At 41.5% G+C, this 18718-nt stretch overlaps 1 protein-coding gene and 1 long non-coding RNA gene across 30 annotated transcripts in view; one reads left to right on the top strand and one right to left on the bottom strand.

Moving 5' to 3' along the window:
* The window catches only part of TSPAN4 (tetraspanin 4), a 413364-nt gene that overhangs the window by 187301 nt on the left and 207345 nt on the right, over positions 1 to 18718 (top strand). Inside the window, exon 1 of one of the 29 annotated variants that reach the window (XM_053981273.1) lies at positions 813 to 831. The exons of the other annotated variants lie outside the window; for them this stretch is intronic. The gene's annotated coding sequence lies outside the window, so the exon portion shown is untranslated. Of the gene's footprint in view, positions 1 to 812; positions 832 to 18718 lie in introns of those variants that run through there. 29 annotated transcript variants of the gene reach the window in all.
* On the bottom strand, positions 12280 to 13697 carry LOC128809365 (uncharacterized). The gene is made up of 3 exons (XR_008437701.1): positions 13382 to 13697; positions 12685 to 12794; positions 12280 to 12519 (listed from the first exon to the last, which is right to left on the bottom strand). It is a non-coding gene; the product is annotated as an uncharacterized LOC128809365 (long non-coding RNA).

Here is an 18718-nt window from a genome sequence, read left to right as displayed (position 1 = left end):
TACACTTATAGAGTCCTGTAGGCTTGAGACATCAGAGTTGTGAAATTTCAGGTGGTCAGTATTCTCTGTATAATCTTGAAAAGTTAGTTCAGATGTCTGCCTTTGATTTATTGCTAATTTTTAATGTAAGATTTGGTATTTCTGAATGTTCTCTATAAAAAAAAGCCATTTTGGTCTGTTTTGTGAATTTTTTGGGATTACCTGACCTTGTGATTTTTCTTAAAGCACATTGTGATTCTGTTTGACATGTAATGATTCTTTTGTGCGTCTGCAGCCTGTCAGCTGAAAATGTGAGCATATATTTGTTAAATGCAGGCTGGGGTTGGTGGTGTACAAGACAACCATATAGACAGTCATTGCTCTGAGCTAATCTTATCTCCCAGAGCAAAGCATTTCTGAGGAATTTCTAATTTTGACAACTGGTATCAAATGTCTGACTTCTGAGGGCTGACAATAATGCCAGGGGCTGTGCTGCTTTGTCCTGTTGGTAAGCAACTGTGCAGTTAAAAACCCCACTAAATGCCAGGGAACCATGCATCTTAGCTGGTCAGGGTGGGGGGTGTGTGTGCAGGGTATGGCATCAGCTGCAGCAGTATTATGGGGCAGAAATGCTGTGGCTGCTCAGGGGTAAAAATAGTTCTGGGTTTTCAATGGCTGCATTCCATGGCTGGAGCCTGAAATCATGAATCAGGGCTGAGCTCTCGGTCTGTGCGAGACCAACTGTGAGAGCAGTGCAGACACCCGGAGGGGAGCAGCTGGCCGAGATGAGTCTGAGCCCAGCTCCGCTGATACTCTGGGAAGGACCTGTGCTGCTGGTACACTCCCAGCAAGGTATTGTACATTCATATTTTGATTTCCAGTGGGAGCATAGTTACTTGAGTGTGAATAAAGATCTACTGAGCCATGCAAAATTTGCCACTCAACTGAAGGCAACTTCTAAAAAGTGTTCTGTGTGAGTTCAGCTTCACAGAGACTTGTGGCTTCACACCTTACAAGCTTCCAGAGGTCTGAGATGATATATTGTGATTGGAAGGGTGTGCTGCTCATTCTCACCTGAACACTGTTTAGTGTGAGTGTTTGTCCTTGATTTTTCATAACAGTTTTTTTTTTTTTTTTCCCCCGAAATTTTCCAGTCTGGAAATTCCTGTGAATTTAAATATGTAAATAGTAGTCCTTTGAAACCCTTCTGCAAGAGTGCTTTTTAAAACTGTATGTAAAACATGTCTGCTTAACTCATAGATCTCTTTGAAGCTTCATGAGATCTATACAGGTTTAAATTGCATTTTGAAAGAATTCAAATTATTATTCTCAGCTGTTTAAAACATGGCTTAATTTCATGAGAGGTAATTTTGCATTTAAAGTCAGGACTTCATGTTGAAAGTGTTACTTTAAAACTACCAAACTTTTTGTGACTGACTTTAGCTTTGAACTGGGTAAACAAAACCCTGTTGTTTTGCGTTTCTTTTTGTCCATGAGACATTTCAAATATGTTTTGCTCCAGGCTATTGCTAGTAGGACCTTGAGAAATAGATGTTCCTGCAGATTTTGGCATGCCCTCTGAGTTGAATAACTGTGTGATCCTCCTTCCAGAGCAAGTTGTAAGATTTCGTGCTGCTGGAAGTGGCCACGCCAGCCGTGTGTGCAGATTGTCCATTCCATTAGTGCCTGGGGCAAAACAATGCAAATCCACACGTGGTAATCTCGCAGTCGGCCACAGCACTCAAGTGCATTCATCTGGTCACTTTCTGGGCCCTGAGGTGCAGCCACACACACTTGTGTGACCCTCTGTGTATCTGTTCTTGCTACCCCTGCATGCCTAGAGCAGTGGTAGGCACCTGCCTTCTGCTCTGCTGGCACTTTGCATGTGACATGGGCACCTTCAGCTGTGCTGTGCCCCTGTACTGCTGGGTAGGCTTCTGTTAGCTTAGCATGGAGCTGGGGGCTGGTGGTCTTGCTTTAGCAATCCAGCTGCCAAAACTAATGGTGACTCGTTTTCTTCATTTCTGGTGTGGTGGCACAGCTTATTTCCCTGAACATTGCTGATACTCAGAGCAGGGGATACTGTTTTCTCATGCACTCCCACATTGTGAGGCTGATCTGTAACATAACCATAGTGAATTTGGCAAATCTCACTTGGAATAACAGCTTTGGAAAGTGAGAAGCATATTGCTCTAAAATTGGGAGTAAAACTGAGTAAGTCAAAGTAGCTCCATGTTGTAAGCTAAGTTAATGAGGTGTTAGGTTCAGTTATAGGATGATTAGCAAACATAAGGAGTTTAAAAATCTATCTTGTTTTATTTTCCTTGACACATCTTAGTGTGGAAAGCACTGGGTTTGGGTGCAGGACCTAGATTCTGTTGCGGACTTGCTGGCGGAATTCAATCACCTAATCTTCTTGCTTTTTAGTTCCCAGTTTGTATAATGAGGATGAATTTATAACAGAGGTTTCATAGGAATAAAATCTATTTATCACAAACGTAACTGCTAATGCCTTCTTTGCCCCTTCAGAGCTGCCCAAATGAACAGCCAGTGCACCACTCTTGGGAGGCCTGTTCCACTTCTGAAACTGTTTTGTGTTTTTGTCAATAAAGACCTCTTGAAGAGGGTGAATATGGACTGTGGATGGTTAAAAGTATATTCCAGGAGTTGTATAAAGTCTGAGGACAAGAGCAAATGCTTTAGTGCTGGCTCCCCGTGTTCTGTGTGCTGGCCTCACTATATGCTCCCCTTTTGGGAGGTTCAGTAAGAGTTAGAAACACGTTGCAGGGCCTAGGTTAGCCATCAGCATTGCACAAATATAGGTGAATGGATATTTTAAAGAAGTGACACGGCAAAACTGTTGGTATAATTGTACCAATAGCAGAGCTGTCTAAAATAACAAGAACATGAGAAAGTATTTTCTATCTGCAGCACTTTATTTAATACTATTTTTGCCTACTGTGGATAAAGCAATGAGAGGTATCTCAAATATTCAGTCAGTGGTCCCAGATATTATGTGCTCTTTGTGTTAGGAATTACAAAACTTCCAAATATTTGCCAGAGTTGTTAAAAAAGGTGAATAACTGAAGATTTGGATGTTTGCCCAAGCTGTCTGCATTTAATTATTCTGTGAAACCTCATTAGAGATGAGCTGCACCTGTGATATTAAGAAGGAACTATTTTGAAGGTAGCTAAGACCTTGATTCATAGCTCAATTTAAAAAATACTCTTTTAGAATTTGAAATTTTTTTCATCCTTATGTACTTTGTTGCAGCTACTGTTAAGTCCTGATCTGATTTTTTGAGGGGACAGGAAAGAGCGAAGATGTATTTGGTAGTCAAAATGATGGTGACAAACAGGAGAGCCTGAAATAAGTGGATAAATGCAATATATTTCACTTGAAAAATAATCAACTGCACAAATACAAATAGACCTATGAAGAGAAGATCTGGAGTTTATTGTGGTCCACAAGGTGAAATTAAGTCCCAAATGCTGTGTTGCTTCAAAAGGCAAAGCCATCTTGCAATGCAAAACCAAAATATGCCACTTGTGAAACCTGTGAAATGATCTATCTCCTTTACACTACATATAGTCTCAGCTGGGGTATAGTTCAGATTTTGGGAGCTACAGTTGGAAGATGGGGATCAACTGGACAATTTGATCTGAGTGCAGTGGGAATGATCGAGGTAAAAATAAAATCTCAGGTGTAGATTTCGTGAATTGGAGTTCTTCAGTTAAAAAGAGACAGGTAAGAATATTTAACAACATTTTGCAAATGTGTAAATAGCTGCTGGAAAAAGGCAGGAAATAGCTCTTCTCTGTAGGTGTAGGGTAAGAAGTAATCGGCTTCAATCACAGAAGGTTCAGGTTTGTTAAATGATGAAGTCTTTGTCTGGGGTGATGTGGGTAAAAGCTGTTCTGCTGTCATCCATGTGGTCTTTCCAAGTCTCTCCCAGTTGTGTGATCCTATAATCCTGCATGATTACATGCTTTGAGTTGGAAACTAATGTCCTTAATCCTCTGCAGCAGACACTGAGCTCAGTGTCGCCCAGAAAACCTGTTCCTGCAACTGTGGCTGATGCTGTTGTAGATAGGAGTAGCTAGGCAGAAGGAAGGGTTGGGTGCACGTGTAGCCTTTTGGCAGTCACAGACAACATGGACATGTGAGTCAGGAATGTTTGGTTGCCTCCGTTTCTCACAATACAAAAGCTGTAGGACAACCCCTCAGACTGCCAGGTGGTAAATACAGAACAGGTAAGGACTTTTTCATGCAGTGTTTGGTTAACCTGAGGAACTTATTGCTGTTGGATGTGTTGGGTTCCAAAAGCAATTAGACAGTATTATGCCAGCAGATCTGTCAAAAGCATTTAAACATAAATATACCAGTTCTAGCTTGAGAATTTCTCAAGACACATGTTGCTGGAGGCTGGATACCATGGAGGCTATTTCTAAGTTTGTGCCCTGTTCTTATACTCTTGGCACTTGCAAGTGGTGTCTGTCAGAGTTTGAAGAGAGACCTGGGTCCAAAGTTTATTGAGGGAGGGTTTTCTCTTTCTTTAGTCTGTAGTGCACAGCCTGTGGCGGCCTCCACATGCCTGATAATCAGCACATTTAAAATAGCCTTTTGCCTGTCAGGCTCTGAGAAGAGCCCTGACCAGGATGACTTCTGTTTCCATCTGAGAATTATTCTGTCAACACTCCCACTTCAGTCTGAGAAGTGCAGTGGAGCAACTGAGATGGAATGGGAAGAGGCAGCAAAGATTCATTCCCGCTCGCTGGGCATTCTCATGTCTTCGCTGGGAATTTCAGGGCATTTGCTTCCTAGATTATTTCCAGCCAGACCTGTGCTGTGAAGTATCAAGTCTTTGCTTGTACAGATAGCTTAGGAAGCCCCATCATGAGACATTTCTGAGTACAAAGCTTGGCATGGCTTACAGGAGGAACTGCAAATAGTCATGAGGCATGGGAGCAAGGTCAGATAATAACTATATAAATGCTATGGGTCAATTTTTTTCACTCACAGAATTGCCCTGTCTTTAGCAGGGTGATACTATGAATGATCCTTAAATAATTTCACAGAGTCACTAGGGTTGGAAGGGACCTTGGGAGATCATCCAGTCTAACCCCCCTGCCAAGGCAGTGTCCCCCAGAGCAGATGACACAGGAACTTTCCAGGTGGGTTTTGAATATCTCTGTAGAGGGAGACTGCACAGTTGCTCTAGGCATCCTGTTCCAGTGCTCTGCCATACTGAGTGTAAAGATGCTCTTCCTCGTGTTGAGGTGAAACTTCTTGTGTTTTAGTTTATGGCCATTGCTCCTTATCCTGTTGCTGGGCAGCACCAAAAAGAGTCTGGCACCATCCACTTGGTACCCACCTTTGAGATACTTATATGTATTAATGAGGTCTCCTGCCAGTCTTCTTTTCTCTAAAGAGGCCCAGCTCCCTTTTCTCCCAAGAGAGGTGTTTCAGACCCCCAATTTCTGTGGCTGTTGTGCTACCATTCTGTTAGGATTATGTGTTGTGAGGACATGGCTGTGTGGGATTGATATGCCAGGAGGTGGCATGCAAGCAGCAAGCTCTTGGTGCTTTTCTGCCTTTCCTCTGTCAATGCTAAAGCCACTGTGTTGACAGGAATGAGCAATGAATTTTACCTGTGGGGCAAACAATTCAAAGTGTTGACTGAAGAATATTGAGTAATATACCAGAGGCTGTCTGATAAAAGAATGCAAGGGCAGAAAAGGCCATAATGAGAACTAAGGTCATGTTCGGCTTGTTACAGAAGAGGGTCTGATGGGTCAATGTTCTGGAGCACACTGCTAGTGGGAGTATTCCTGACAGACAGTGTGTAGATTGATAACAAAATGGAAATCAGGCAGGATAATGTCCACATAAATAGTCCTTAGAGCAACAAAATCCGTCTTCTGGACTGTCTTCTAGAGCACAATGACTTGAAAAATGAGCAAAAAAGACTAGTGTTGAGATTTGGAAAGGTGTTGTGTTACCTGGCTCTTTTATTAGGAGACTAAAAATACCTTTACAGGTCTGGAACAAGGCTACAGGAGGCAAGAGTCCTTGGAAGGTTGGCTGTGTTGTGGGGCAGTTGTACTTGACCTGGAGTAATGGTTGGAAATCATTATTTCAAGTAGAAAAATTGTATACTTGCCAAATCCTCAAAACATTGTTAATGCCGAGGTATCATTATGATCCTCTGCTCTGTTTTGCTAATGCCAAAGACAAAGCAAAAAGATCCCACGTATCTCTTGCAGATACCCATAATCTGCAGACTCTGAAAAAAGAGTCCTCAAATTAAACCTGAAAAAAGAAAGAAGGGCTTTAACATTTCTTCAGCAGATTTCACTGCAGCTGGGTCCCAAATAATTTCCTAAGTATTTTGAAATAAAAAGCTGTAACATTTTTAAAAGGGCTGTACTTTTTAGGCATGACAAAAATTACCAAAGCATTGACTCAACAAATATGGATATTGTCTAACACTGCACAAAGCATAAGGCTTTGATTTTGTGGTTGATTTCTTAAATACTGCAGAAATAAAATTTAAATCCTATTTAATATAAGCATGAATGTCCTTATGAGAAGTCCAGTTCTAGTGTACATCCTGCAGAAGATTTGGAAAGGAAGGCCCTTGAATGTGATCAAGTAGTGTTAACTATAGCCTGTACTGATGAAGCCAGAAGAGAATTTTTTCTCCTTTGCAGAACTTAGAGCAGCCTGTGAACTAATTTAAATTAATGCTTTCGGAATTAGTAACTGTAATGGATCTCATCACAGACTAATTGACTCAACACACCTGAACAGCACAACCTCCTGTACCTGACCTGGCTCTCCTTGCCCTATTCCTGCCCTTAGCAATATATATCCATTTTGGACCATCTATACCAGAATGATGCTGCCTGGAACAGAAAATGCCAGCTGATGAAAAATCACTATTTTGTTTTGGTAGTAGCTTTGCACTTGTTTTGTGTATTCTGAACAGCTGAAAAAATCAGACGAGGAACTGAATAGCTGACCTTTTATGGTGTTATCATGGGCCCACCTTAAAAAAAAATCAACCTGATGGTTAACAGTAATAATAATAATAGTAATAATAATAGTAACAATAATTGCATTTCTGTGCAGCCCATTTAGGTCCCTTTATAGTGCTTGTGGAAGTGATCACTATGCTCTCAGTGTTTGCAGTATAAACTGGGTGTTGGATCCTCCTTATAATAAATATTCTAGGGTCTATTCTACTGTAGTTATTTCTGAAGTCCAAAATGGAATGGGAGATTTTTCTGCTGGATCTTGTACTTGGTGGACATTAATTCCTTCTGAATTCTGATCTGCTTTGCTGGAACGGAATTTCCTGAATTTGCCTTCCGGATATTGAACTAGTAACATAAGTGTGTATGTGTTTCCATTAGAAAAGGCTGGTAGCCACAGAACAGAACTCAGCTGTAAGGATATTCAAGTTCTTACTACAAATTATATCAGGTTGTGTTTGTTTTTCGTCCCACCCCCCCCCGTTGCTGTATTTAATCATGTTTTAAATACACCAAATTTCCACTCAAAATGAAGCACAGCTTCTCTCAGTGGAACATAAAGAAATTCTTCCTTATGTTCTTGTTTTACTGCTAGGGTTTCTGCAAAGTTTGTTTGAAGTTGTTTGTCCCCCAAAGCTATTACATTGATGCCTTTGCCAAAGCTAAAATCATTGATCAGATGAGAGGAAAATACATATTTGTACAGTGACGTATGTGCAGTGATATCATCTGCTTCATGGAGAAATGCCTTTTAGTTCATCTTGTACATCTATATCCTTAGCAGCAGGTGCCACTGCCAGGCAATTCTTCAAAGTTAATGTGATTGCTGGGAAATGCTAAAGCCTTTCTTTTTTATTGCTGTGGGAGGTGATGTCAAGAGCTGTGTTCTCTGTGGGAGGGAGAAGAGGCTATGCTGACAAACAAGCTGGAAAGGTGGCCTTCTTAACTCTGCTTTTTTGGTGTATTTAGTGTAAGAAAACAGGAGCGTCCTGTGATGGAGAATGAATGTAGGACACCTTGTCTCAGCAGGAGATGGGAGCACAAGTTCAGCATGAAGGAGACCATCTGGCAGGTGATGCAGAATACACTTTCAGGAAGGACAGGGTTGAGAAGGCAAAGGGATTTTTTTCCAGTTGAAATGCTGCCAACTTAGTCATGCCATGAGCAGAGGCTGGACATTTGCATCCTTCCCTTGGCAGGCGGCTTTAAAAGCAGTGCACGCTGATTCACAGATTGTGCTGGGCAGCTGTACCAGCCCATCCCACCAAGTTTTTTGCTTTCCTACCTGTATCTGCTGGTGCCTACTAACTGGTAAGCAGCAAGATGTGCTGAGATTTGGCCTGTCTGAACTTCTGCCCCACTCTGACAAACCTAGTCTGGAGACCAGTGGAAATTGTGAATTTGTGTATTTGTGTAGCTGGGTAGGAAGGAGCCAGGTTGGGGAGGAGGGAGCCTGGAGCTGTAGTAAGCAAACCCAATGAGGAGCACATGTGCTAGTTCTAAAATGACAGATGACTCAGAAAGGATGCTCTATGACACAAGAATATGGAAACATTAGCACAGAGCTAATCTACAGGAAAAAAAAATGGCTCAGCACAGACAAGAATAGAATTAATGAAAGCAAATTGCTCGGAATAGATATGATCAGCAGGCATGGAAATGAGGAATGACCAAGCATGTATGAATGTAGGCATGCAATACACAGTCAGTCCCTTTGATCAGAAGTGTACAGTGCTCAAAACCAGGAGAGATCCTAATGCTAAGGAGGACACAATTTAGGAGCTGGAAGGCTATATCCTTCCCTCTCTCCATGCAGCCACACACCCTAAGAAGCATCTGTGTGATGTAAAGGACAGCTGAGGTGCCTTTTTCTTACATCCACTCTTTTATGCACAGAAGACAACAGCAGTGAAACATCTGAGAAACTGAGCATGAGCTACCACCTGTGATAGCAGAGTAGCAATGCTTGGTAGCTCAGAGGATGCCAAGCAGAGAACAACTCAAACTGAACAGTAGGACAAAAGTGACCCTGGAATGGTGAGATCTCAAAAGCATTCATGAGACAAAAAGCTCAGGTGTGTTTACAGTGATACAATTAAGACCCTGGGGCTTGCAGTATGATGGGATTAATAAACCACACGATTAATAGATTGGGCTTCACGGCAAATATGTGAGCAATATCACCTTGCAATTCTGCCACACTCTATGCAAGGCCACAACTGAGTTAGGAAACAAATTAGTCTCAGGGCATCAGATTTAAATCTTATAACCCATTTTAGTTGCTGTTCATAACCAAACTTTTTCTAAATTCTATGGTAATGCCAGTGAAATGTTCTTTCCTGTGTCCTTTGTATAACCTTTCCTGGTCCTATTTGAAATTGAGAAGTGTGTGTAATAGCTATGGAAATTGTTTGGTTTATGGATTTTTCTTTTCATACTCTAAAGCAATAGGGCTATCAAGACAGTAACTTGGATTTATGAAACAAAGATTTGAATTCTAATTTGTTCAATATATTAGAAAAGTTGTATTCTCCTTTTTGTGGCCAATTGCTGTCTGTGTTTGAAGCACAGAATCCCCTATAAAATAAACCTTGACTTCCCCATTTCTTTGTGATTTTTAAGTAGATTTGAGGTGCTTAATGGTATTTGTTATTTTGTCAGGTGTAAGTTTTGTTTTCTGAAATGGCCTGTAGCTGGGATTTTGTCCCCAGGAGTCCAAATTCAAACTTTTGTTTTACTTAAAGGACATGAGTGAGAGACCACCTTTCCTCTTTTTTTTTTTTTTTTGAGAAGGACCAAAAAGTGACAAATCACCATTTGCTGAAATTGGAACATTATTTATGAAGGCTGCTTAGGGCTTCAGACATTGGTCTTGTGTTGAGTAGCACTTGTTTGTGCATGTATATACCATTTCTCCCCCAAGTTCTATTAATGACTGGATTGAACTTAAAAAAATCAATGTCTTAATACCTTTTCACAAGTATCAAATGTTAGGGGTGTCTCATTAAGGCAGGTAACAGCATTCTTAATGGTAAATTCATCCACAAGGTAGGACAGGTTTTATCCATCCCCTAGTAGGATCTGACCTTTAAAGAAGTTCATCTTTTCATGTGTTATATATGCCACAAATTATTGATGAGATTCTCATCGAGTTTCATTTTTTCCCCCTCATTTTCCAAAATGAGATTGCATGTGAATACTGACAGATTTTGGAGAGCTTTCTTTTCTTTCTAAATGGAATCTTATGGCCAAATAATGTAGCATAAACAATTTGGAATGCAGGAAGCAAAGTGGGGGTAGGAGATGTAAATTCAGTTCCCTGGCATGATTTAAATAAACAACTCAACCAACAGAAGCCCCGTAATCTAGTTCACATGAGCATATGTTTGGCAGGATTCAGCGTGGTGGGTTTGCAGTCTCTGCTTATCACAGAACCAGGACTGTATGCATCTCTGCCACATGATTCTCTTTTCCTTCATCCCAGGCAAACTAATCTTGTCAGGAAAAGAAAGTGGAAGGAGGAAATGTATCATTCCAACACAGGCTGGATACAATTCTTTTGCTCCCTGTTAGCATAGGCTGGGAGATGCCTTGTATCTTACAGACAGCCTGTTGCAGATTGGAATTTCAGTGTCTGGTCTGACTTCTGGTGTAGATTTTTTTTTTAATGTGCATGAATTATAAAGCTATTTTCTTCAACAGACTCAGAGACTAAAAAGTTTGGTACTGCAGCATCTCTTGTTTGTGTGGCCTATATAAGTGGCTCACTAACTGTCCTGCTGTCATTTCTATTTTATCATAAGTAATGAACAAGACAGATATGTTGTCACCAGACTCTTCCTATAAAATTTACTTTAAATTTACTTTAAGATACCTAGAAATACTATTAGCTTTGGAAGCATTTCTCTTTTCCTGCAAGGGGAGAAAATCTCCTTTTTATTAAAGTTCCAACCCTGGTGGTAATATGATGAATATTAGTATAAATAGATTGACAGTTGTCATATAAAATAGTCTATCCTGTTAACCTCCTTGGACTGAATGTTCAGTCCTTACTATTTGAGCTGTAAAAAACCAGGAATTCCCACGAAGTGTCACAGTAGATTTTGATGCAGAAGCTTTCCACATAGGATAACCTGCAGAGAGTCTGAGGTGTGAGCAACTCTGAGAATGCTGAGGTGCTCTAAATACAGGATGGACAAGCAGAATGAGTTTTAATTTATGAAGGAAACGTCATGAATTGCAGTTAGGGGCTGAGTCGCACAGAAATTGTGGGTAGAAAATCAACATAACAAAATACAGTGGGAAGCCTTCTGGAAGGGGAAAGTAGTATTTATTTAAAAAAAAAATCTTCAATAAGCTGATTTTACCTGCTGATGCTAATTTTGTTATAGATTTTGTTCGTCTGCATGCTTGTACAGACATACCCATGTCCCAAAGCTCTAGGAGAGGGGATTTGGCAAGGATCAGCTGTATGTGATGCAGAGGACAAAGGATGTCAGAAGTTAAGTTTCCGGGGTTCTTCTTGATATAACAAGCATGTTTTTGGACAGATCTTTTGTGCCCTTTGGGATTCAGCAGCAGTTGCAGAGCTGTGCTTTCCTGCAGATCCTTGATTACATCATCTTCAGTAAATCCTAGGCTAGGCCCATTACTTGTTTTCCTCATGGGCTAAGGAAGATAAGGATGGGTGTGACACAGCCACAACCTTGGTGTGGTCTCATTAGCAATACAGGCCCTTTTTAACACTCTGTCCTTCTGCTTCTTCTGGTGCTTGCACCTGTGTATTTCAGTTCAGACTGCATTTATGCCAGTATTCATATTTCTGTAACAAATTTTTCCAGGTGGAATTCTTAAGGGCATCCATTGTTGTTGAAACTCTTTTTGTATTAAAGTTAGCAGTAAAGTTTCTGTCGATGTCAAAGAGAGACAGTAATTTCTGTCAGTGCTCAGTACTGTGAAAAATAAAGTCCTTAGAAATGCAGTTGTATAATACCACCTCTCCCTAAGTGGGGTAGCCATCCCCAGTGTCAAGTTTGGACTAGATAGACTATTGTTATGAGCCTGCTGTAGTTCTAAAAATACATCTTGCATGAGCACAGAGAAGCTGTTGGGCATTTGCCTGAAACTAAAAATATGTTCTTGTGTGACAGTTTCCATGTGGGACCTGCTTTAAAGATTTTGTCGTGTGAGAACAACTTTCTTTCTTCAGGCTTAAGCAGAAAGATTTGGACCTTCAGAAAAGTGAACTTTTATTTGTGGTTACTGTGCTGTCAGGGCTCAGCACCAAACTGCTTATTCATCCACACTGTTGTGCATGGTTGCTGCCTCTTGGCCACCTCTAGGTTTTGTACCCCTTGGCTAACCCCTGGAGGTGACCTCACTTATCTGAGGATGCAGAGAACAGCTGGAGGAGAGAGTACTTCTCAGGACAGCTATGCCAAGAAAAGCTACTCAAGGAGAAATCTTTTTTTTCCGAGAAATAATCCAGTCGTTCTCTCATGCCTACAGAGAATACAGAGAAGAGGCACTGACCTTGGGATTCTGGGAGATTTTCTGTATCACTCCTCTCTTCCCCCCCCTGCAATTTAGTGTCTCTTGTGATGAATTAGCATTATTAATAGTAAGTTTATCTGCACAGTATACTTAGCAGTCTTCTGGGGAGAGTACCTGGTGTTTGCATTGCATTACTACTCCAGCTTTGGCACAGCGTATGTGAGTTTCATACACCGCTGGCTTTTGTCACAAGAGTGCCTGGTTGTGGAAGCTGTCGAGTGGGTCTACCTGCAGTGATTTGAATGCTTGATTAAAACTTGATTTGATTCCCCCATCTGAACTATCAACAAAGAGTCCAAAGCACTCCAGTGGAATGAGACAAATGAAAGTGGGAAGGGAGATGTGGGTAATGAGGGTAGGGCCAGAAAGCAGCTGCTAAAATGTTCTGCAACCACTTAGAAGTACAATTTAAAATTTATATTAATTTCCAAGCTAAAAACTCTCAACTTAAGCTATGTGCTGTGGGTGGGTATAAAGAATACTACCTTTTAATAGTTGGCAGTGGGGTTTGCCAGAGAAGAGGATATAGGAAGCAAGTTGGTTTTGCATGCAAACTGAGGGTTGATGAGGTCTCTGTAGCAAAACTACCATGGACAGGATTAAAGGAATATTAAGGGTGATACCAACTTTGAGCTGGGGTGCTGTGATAGACTACTTGATTTGGGGGAACAAGAGTATGATTCCTTTTCCCCCAGAAGCTGAAGAAGATGCCAAACGTTGTGGAAAAACAAGGGAGAAAGAAGCCAGAAATGTTAGGAGTGTTAGTAGAAAACTTTCTACTCTTTTGCACAATATTCTTCAATATATAAACCAATCTGGAAAGAAATTTATTTGGTACTCAAGTGTCAACTATCTGGGAAGCAGCAAGTTTCCTAAGTAGTGAAGAATAATTTGGGCCTTAGCCTGTGGAAGCACGGGTGTGAGGACTCTGGCAAGTTCTAATGTGTCATTCTACCATCAGAGCCCACAGAGCAGATATCAACGAGCTCTTGTGTGAAATTTCAAGTGCAGTTTGTTATGTACTTGCAAATGTCTGGCTTTTTCACCCTCCTGCACCCTCTCCAGATGCTTTCCTCAGTGCAGCATCAAAGGAAAACACCATTAGAATATCACCCAGCAGTATTTGAATAAACCACTTTAGGGTGGTGAACAGCAGTGAAATATTATGACGTGGCTGGTAGTGAGCTTGGAGCATAATGGCCAAGCCATTGTGCTGTCAGCTCTTGAGGAGTCCTGGGAACAATCGTGGTAATTGTACTTCATCAGGTCTCCTACGGAATCTGACCCAACTTGGTCTGCCCTCTTTGCCTGAACTGGAAGATCACAGTCAGCAGTACCAAGGAGTTCTGGTTTCCTTGGGAGCTTAATGCTGCCTTGTTTACAGCACAGGATGGCTGCTTGGAGCAGCAGGGTAGAGAGAGCATGTTACCAGGCCAACCAGTGCCTTATTGCCAGCACTCAGAAGTGCACGACTGAGAGCTGATGGCAGAGACAAGCCAAAAAGCTATTTTCTTAACTCCTGCTGTGCCCCTGCTGCATCCTGCTCCATGTCCATCAAGTGGTGAAGGTAGCAGATGGGCTGCCCCAAGGTGCCCTGTTGGGAAGAGAGAGCAGCTCCTGCAGCATGTTCCCAGTGTAAGAGCTGCTGCTGGCAGGCAGGCAGCCGTGTTGCTTGGCAGCAGGCCTCAGAGAGGAGATTACTTTGTCCTTGTTCTAAGTAAAGTTTGCCAGGTTCCCTTCTGATTGCCAGGCTGGTAGTGCATGGGGGAGATAACCCTGGTTCAGTGAGCAGCAATTCAGTCTGTCATCAAACAGAAAATACTTGGGCAGAATCAACAGAGACATGTGCTAAGCTAATTTGGTATCAGCCTTATGGGTGTGGTTCTTTGGTACAAGTATTTTTGTGTTTGTCTTTCTGCAGAGAGGACCAAAATCTCCCATCAGAATCTCCCTCTGTCCCTCATGGGCCTGTTCACAACATGCACAGTCCCTCTTTGTTCTCTTTACCTGCCAACTAAGCTGCTGCCTCTTGTCTCTCTCCAACAGCAGCAGGTTTGTTCCCTTTTCCCCAGCACTCCCATCCCCAGTTCTGCAGACCAGGAGAATTTGTTTCTGCTCTCACTCTCTGTGGTTTACTGAATTTCCTGGACACTTCAGGTAGTCCTGCTAGTCTGGTCATGTCCCTCCCTGACCTCCCCCAGCAGAAGGAAACATGTCTTTTTGTTTTTTGGCCATCTTAAGAGAGCTTCCAAAGTTTTCTCTAGAGTTTCAATTTAATAAGAAAATTAGCTGGTTTGATGTTGTGAAGAAGTCACTCTGCCCTTGCCCTCTTCTGTAGGTATAAAGCAGCAGATGAAGGGATAAGACTGGATGTGGAGGAATGTGAAGGGTTCTGATGGCTGCATGGGGTGTGATGGACAGCAGCAGGGTTCAACAAGGACAGGGGTTTATAGCACCACAGCTGCTGCCTGCATCTTCCTGACACTCAGTCCTGGGTGAAAATCTCTTCATGCACTCTAAAGTCTGTTGCTGAACTTTGGGAGGGCATCATGTTCAGGGACACTTTATGTGCACATACCAGGCATATAGGGGGCATGAAATTGCTAATTGATCAAAGCAGATCTTGCTTCTTTACTTCTTCATGCTTTGGCCACCAAACAGTAGAGGGTTTTTTTGTTGTTGTTGTGTTTTCCTATACCAGTTTGTGGCTGAGCTATGATTTCCTTGTCTCTGTGGGAGAAGAATCCTCAGATGCACAAGGGCCAGGATTTTCACTCAAAACTGTCATGTAGGAGACACTAACCTAAGAACAGAGCTAGGGTCATAGGCAGTCACAATTCTCCTTGTTAAAATCTGCTCTGGAAAATAATTTTCTAATTTGACACAAAACCAAATGTGTAAAACCAGCCAGATTTCTTGTATAAGGCACTGGGTCCATTTGGCATGTTTTAATATACAACAATAATGGTGGCTGCTCAGAGCTGTGCTGGCTGGCCTATGCAATATGCTATTCTGTTTCACTGCAGCAGGCACTGAGGTAGTTTTAATGCTGTCCATTTGGTCAGTGTCTGCCTAAAATATCCCAAACCACTGGGATTGAAATATTTGAAAAATCAGGCATTTTCAACTTTGTGAAAGACAGTTTGCTTTCTCCTTTAGTAGCTTGCTGCTGTCTGCTCTCCCATACAGCCACTGCTTACTTGCTGTCTCTTCAGCTTATCCAGGGTGACATTGTCCAATTGTTTTGACAATTACCTTAATCTATTTGTGCAGTTCAAAGTGGCCAGAGATGGAAATGCATGGGCTTAGGCAGCTTGTAATGAAATACAGAGTCTTCAGCTGCTTTGAAGCCACTGCAAATCAGTTGTTGGATTTGATGTGTCTTCGAGGATGTGAAATGAATTTAGTGGCTTCTAGCTGGTTGTAGTGAATCAAGTGTTCACCTCATGAAATGCTCCAATATAATCAGGCTTTGTGTATGGCAGCTTTAGCAGGTGTGCCAGTGGCTATATCAAACTGGTTGAAGCTTACTCTACTGACAGGGATTTTTATAAATCAAGTTGTAGGCCATTTAACAGACAGATCATTGAGTAGGAGCTTCCTTCTGTGGTTGCCTGTACTTGCACATGTTGTAGACACAGAGGAATGCAGGACTTTGAGTAAATGGCACTGCAGTGCTGAGTTAGTGGCAGGATAAATAATTTCCTGTTTGCTGGGATCTCTTGGTACTGCTGGGGTGAGAGAACTGCCTCAGTACATTGTTAAAGTCAGGGCTATCGATATATTGCCTTTCAAGAGCAATAGATTCAAAGCAGCTGCACAGAGGAGCAAGATAGAAAGTTGTTTAAGAGAAACCAAACTGTTTCTGATGAATTTGAAAACACTGGATTTGTCCTTGCCAAGGAATGGGAGCATGTTGTCTGGCTGCAGCACCTTCCCAGTAAAATTTGTTCCCCCTGGGAACACTGGCTTAGGGGAAATGGCTGCAAACCCTCTCTTGATGCCACATGGAGAAATGTCTGTTGGGAAGAAAATGCTGGAGCAAAGCACACTGCCTACGTTATATGGATTTTTAGATCAATAGTGGCTCTAACATGTAGCCAGATGCATTATACTTTGGAACATGCTCCTGTGCAGTTCCCAGAACTTTCTTCGGCTTTTTAATGGAAGTAGCTGTGTGCCAAGTATTAGCACCGGAAAGCTCTTGTCATAGGCAGCACATACACAGTATTTCACCCTTGCCTGGCAGATCTGCTTCTTCACTTAGTGGCAGAAGTCAGAAATAGCACCGTATTAATTTCCTTTTGTCTTTTTGGGCATGAATTCTGTGTGACTCTGTAAACTAATATGTAACTCAGCATCTATTTCCAGAAGTCATACATTTCCCTTGATTTACATTCCTTAATCAGTGAGGATGCAGTAGATGCATAAGCTGTGAACAAGAAGATCTTTATTGCAATCACTGCAAATTCAGCTTTCAGTGCAATTTTAAGATGAGTTTACAGGTATGTTAAAATGCCTTCTGCTTGCTACAGTATTAGTCTTTGCTTAGGCTATTTTCTGTTATTCTCTGCTTGTGAAAGCATTTCCTGCTAGTAATTCCTGCTAGTTACAATCAACATAGCTGTATGAATTCCTCTCCTTCTCCTTCAGTTGCTGGGAGTCTAAGCCAAATGAAGAGGGATATTAAAGTTCTGTCTACAGATTAATGTGAATTGGGCATTGTGCGTGGAAGTGGTTCCTGTGTTACATAAACCCCACTAAAAATAAGGAATCGTTTATCTACTATGGAGCTTTTCAGTATCAGTGTAGAGGACAGAGCCCAGTCATATGGGAGATACCAGTATGCATTGGACAAAATATAAATGCAACTTTAGCAAGCTGAAAAGGTAAGCTGGTGTTGAACTGTCTTCAGTCTGGGTCCTTTGTGGATCAAGACTAATAACAAAAATATGAACAATAAAATGTGTGTTGATCTAATGAATAAGAAATGCTGCTGGGATACAGGGACTCATTCCGTTCATATCTTTCTCACCACTCTGCTGAGTAATCTTTTCTTATTTCTGCTTCAGTGCCTTTATCTGTCAGATGGCAATAGCAATAATAAACCCTGTTTTAAAGCTGGTTGGGCTATACCAGTGAAGGGCATACATGGGATCTGGACACACACTTTTGGTTTTTTTTTTTTTTTCCACAGGCCAGGAGTGAGGGAGGGGAAGGCATAGTTTCTACCTGAAAGATGAACATCAAGGATTTTTAAATGCCTTCTAAAGCATTTTAGAGCTGCCCTGTCCATGACACTTTCTTGAGGACTTGAGGTCAAAAAGTATGCCACTTTGTATTGTGCCACTGTGATATTTCTCCGGAAGATTTCAGTGCTTTGTAAGCATCTGTCATTGTGATTTTGGAATCGCATCTGATGGCCATTCCTTGTGTTTTGAATCACTTTATTCTCATCAAGTGGAAGAGGTGAATATGTGACAAAATGTTCTCTTTCTTCCATTTCTTATGGTCACTGTGTCTCGTCCTTTACAGATGCTTTGGGAGTGAAAATGACAGAAAATCCTGTGATACTTGTATTTTCTTTTCCTCTATGACTCTCTGATCTATGGTAGCTTCTCTCCTATTTAAGTGATACTTTTGCAGAGCTATCAGTGCACAATACTTTGTCAGTTTTGTGCTTTTATATACCTGTCAGGTCAACTAAAGTACATCCATTTGTAATCTGATCGATATCCTTTGGGCCTTATCCTGCATTCAGTGTGTTTGGCTTTTCTTCCATATATCTAATTTTTTTAGCTCAACCATGTAAATAACCTGTGCCTGTGTGGCTGTACTTAACTCTCTATGTCCCTTCTGTGACAAGCCACTTACAATTTGTAACCAAGTTTCCAATAATTTTTGTAAAAAGTCTCTATATGCCTTTTCACTTCTGGTTAGGTCTGCCAAAGTATCCCTTGTTCTCTGCCAGGTGACTTGCTCTCAGTAAAAATATACTCCTCATTTAGTGTTTGGAATGCAATCTGGGACACAGTAGGCTCATCTTCCATCTCTCAGGCAGCCTGTTGTCTTTTAACATTCTTCTTCCAAAATACTGTGATTCTTGTGGTGTTTTAACTCCTGTTTTCTCTCAATATGCAGCTTGTTT

The sequence above is a fragment of the Vidua macroura genome, chromosome 6 (genome assembly GCF_024509145.1).
Source record: "Vidua macroura isolate BioBank_ID:100142 chromosome 6, ASM2450914v1, whole genome shotgun sequence".
Taxonomy (NCBI): Eukaryota; Metazoa; Chordata; class Aves; order Passeriformes; family Viduidae; genus Vidua; species Vidua macroura.
This window is presented reverse-complemented; position numbering and strand designations above follow the sequence as displayed.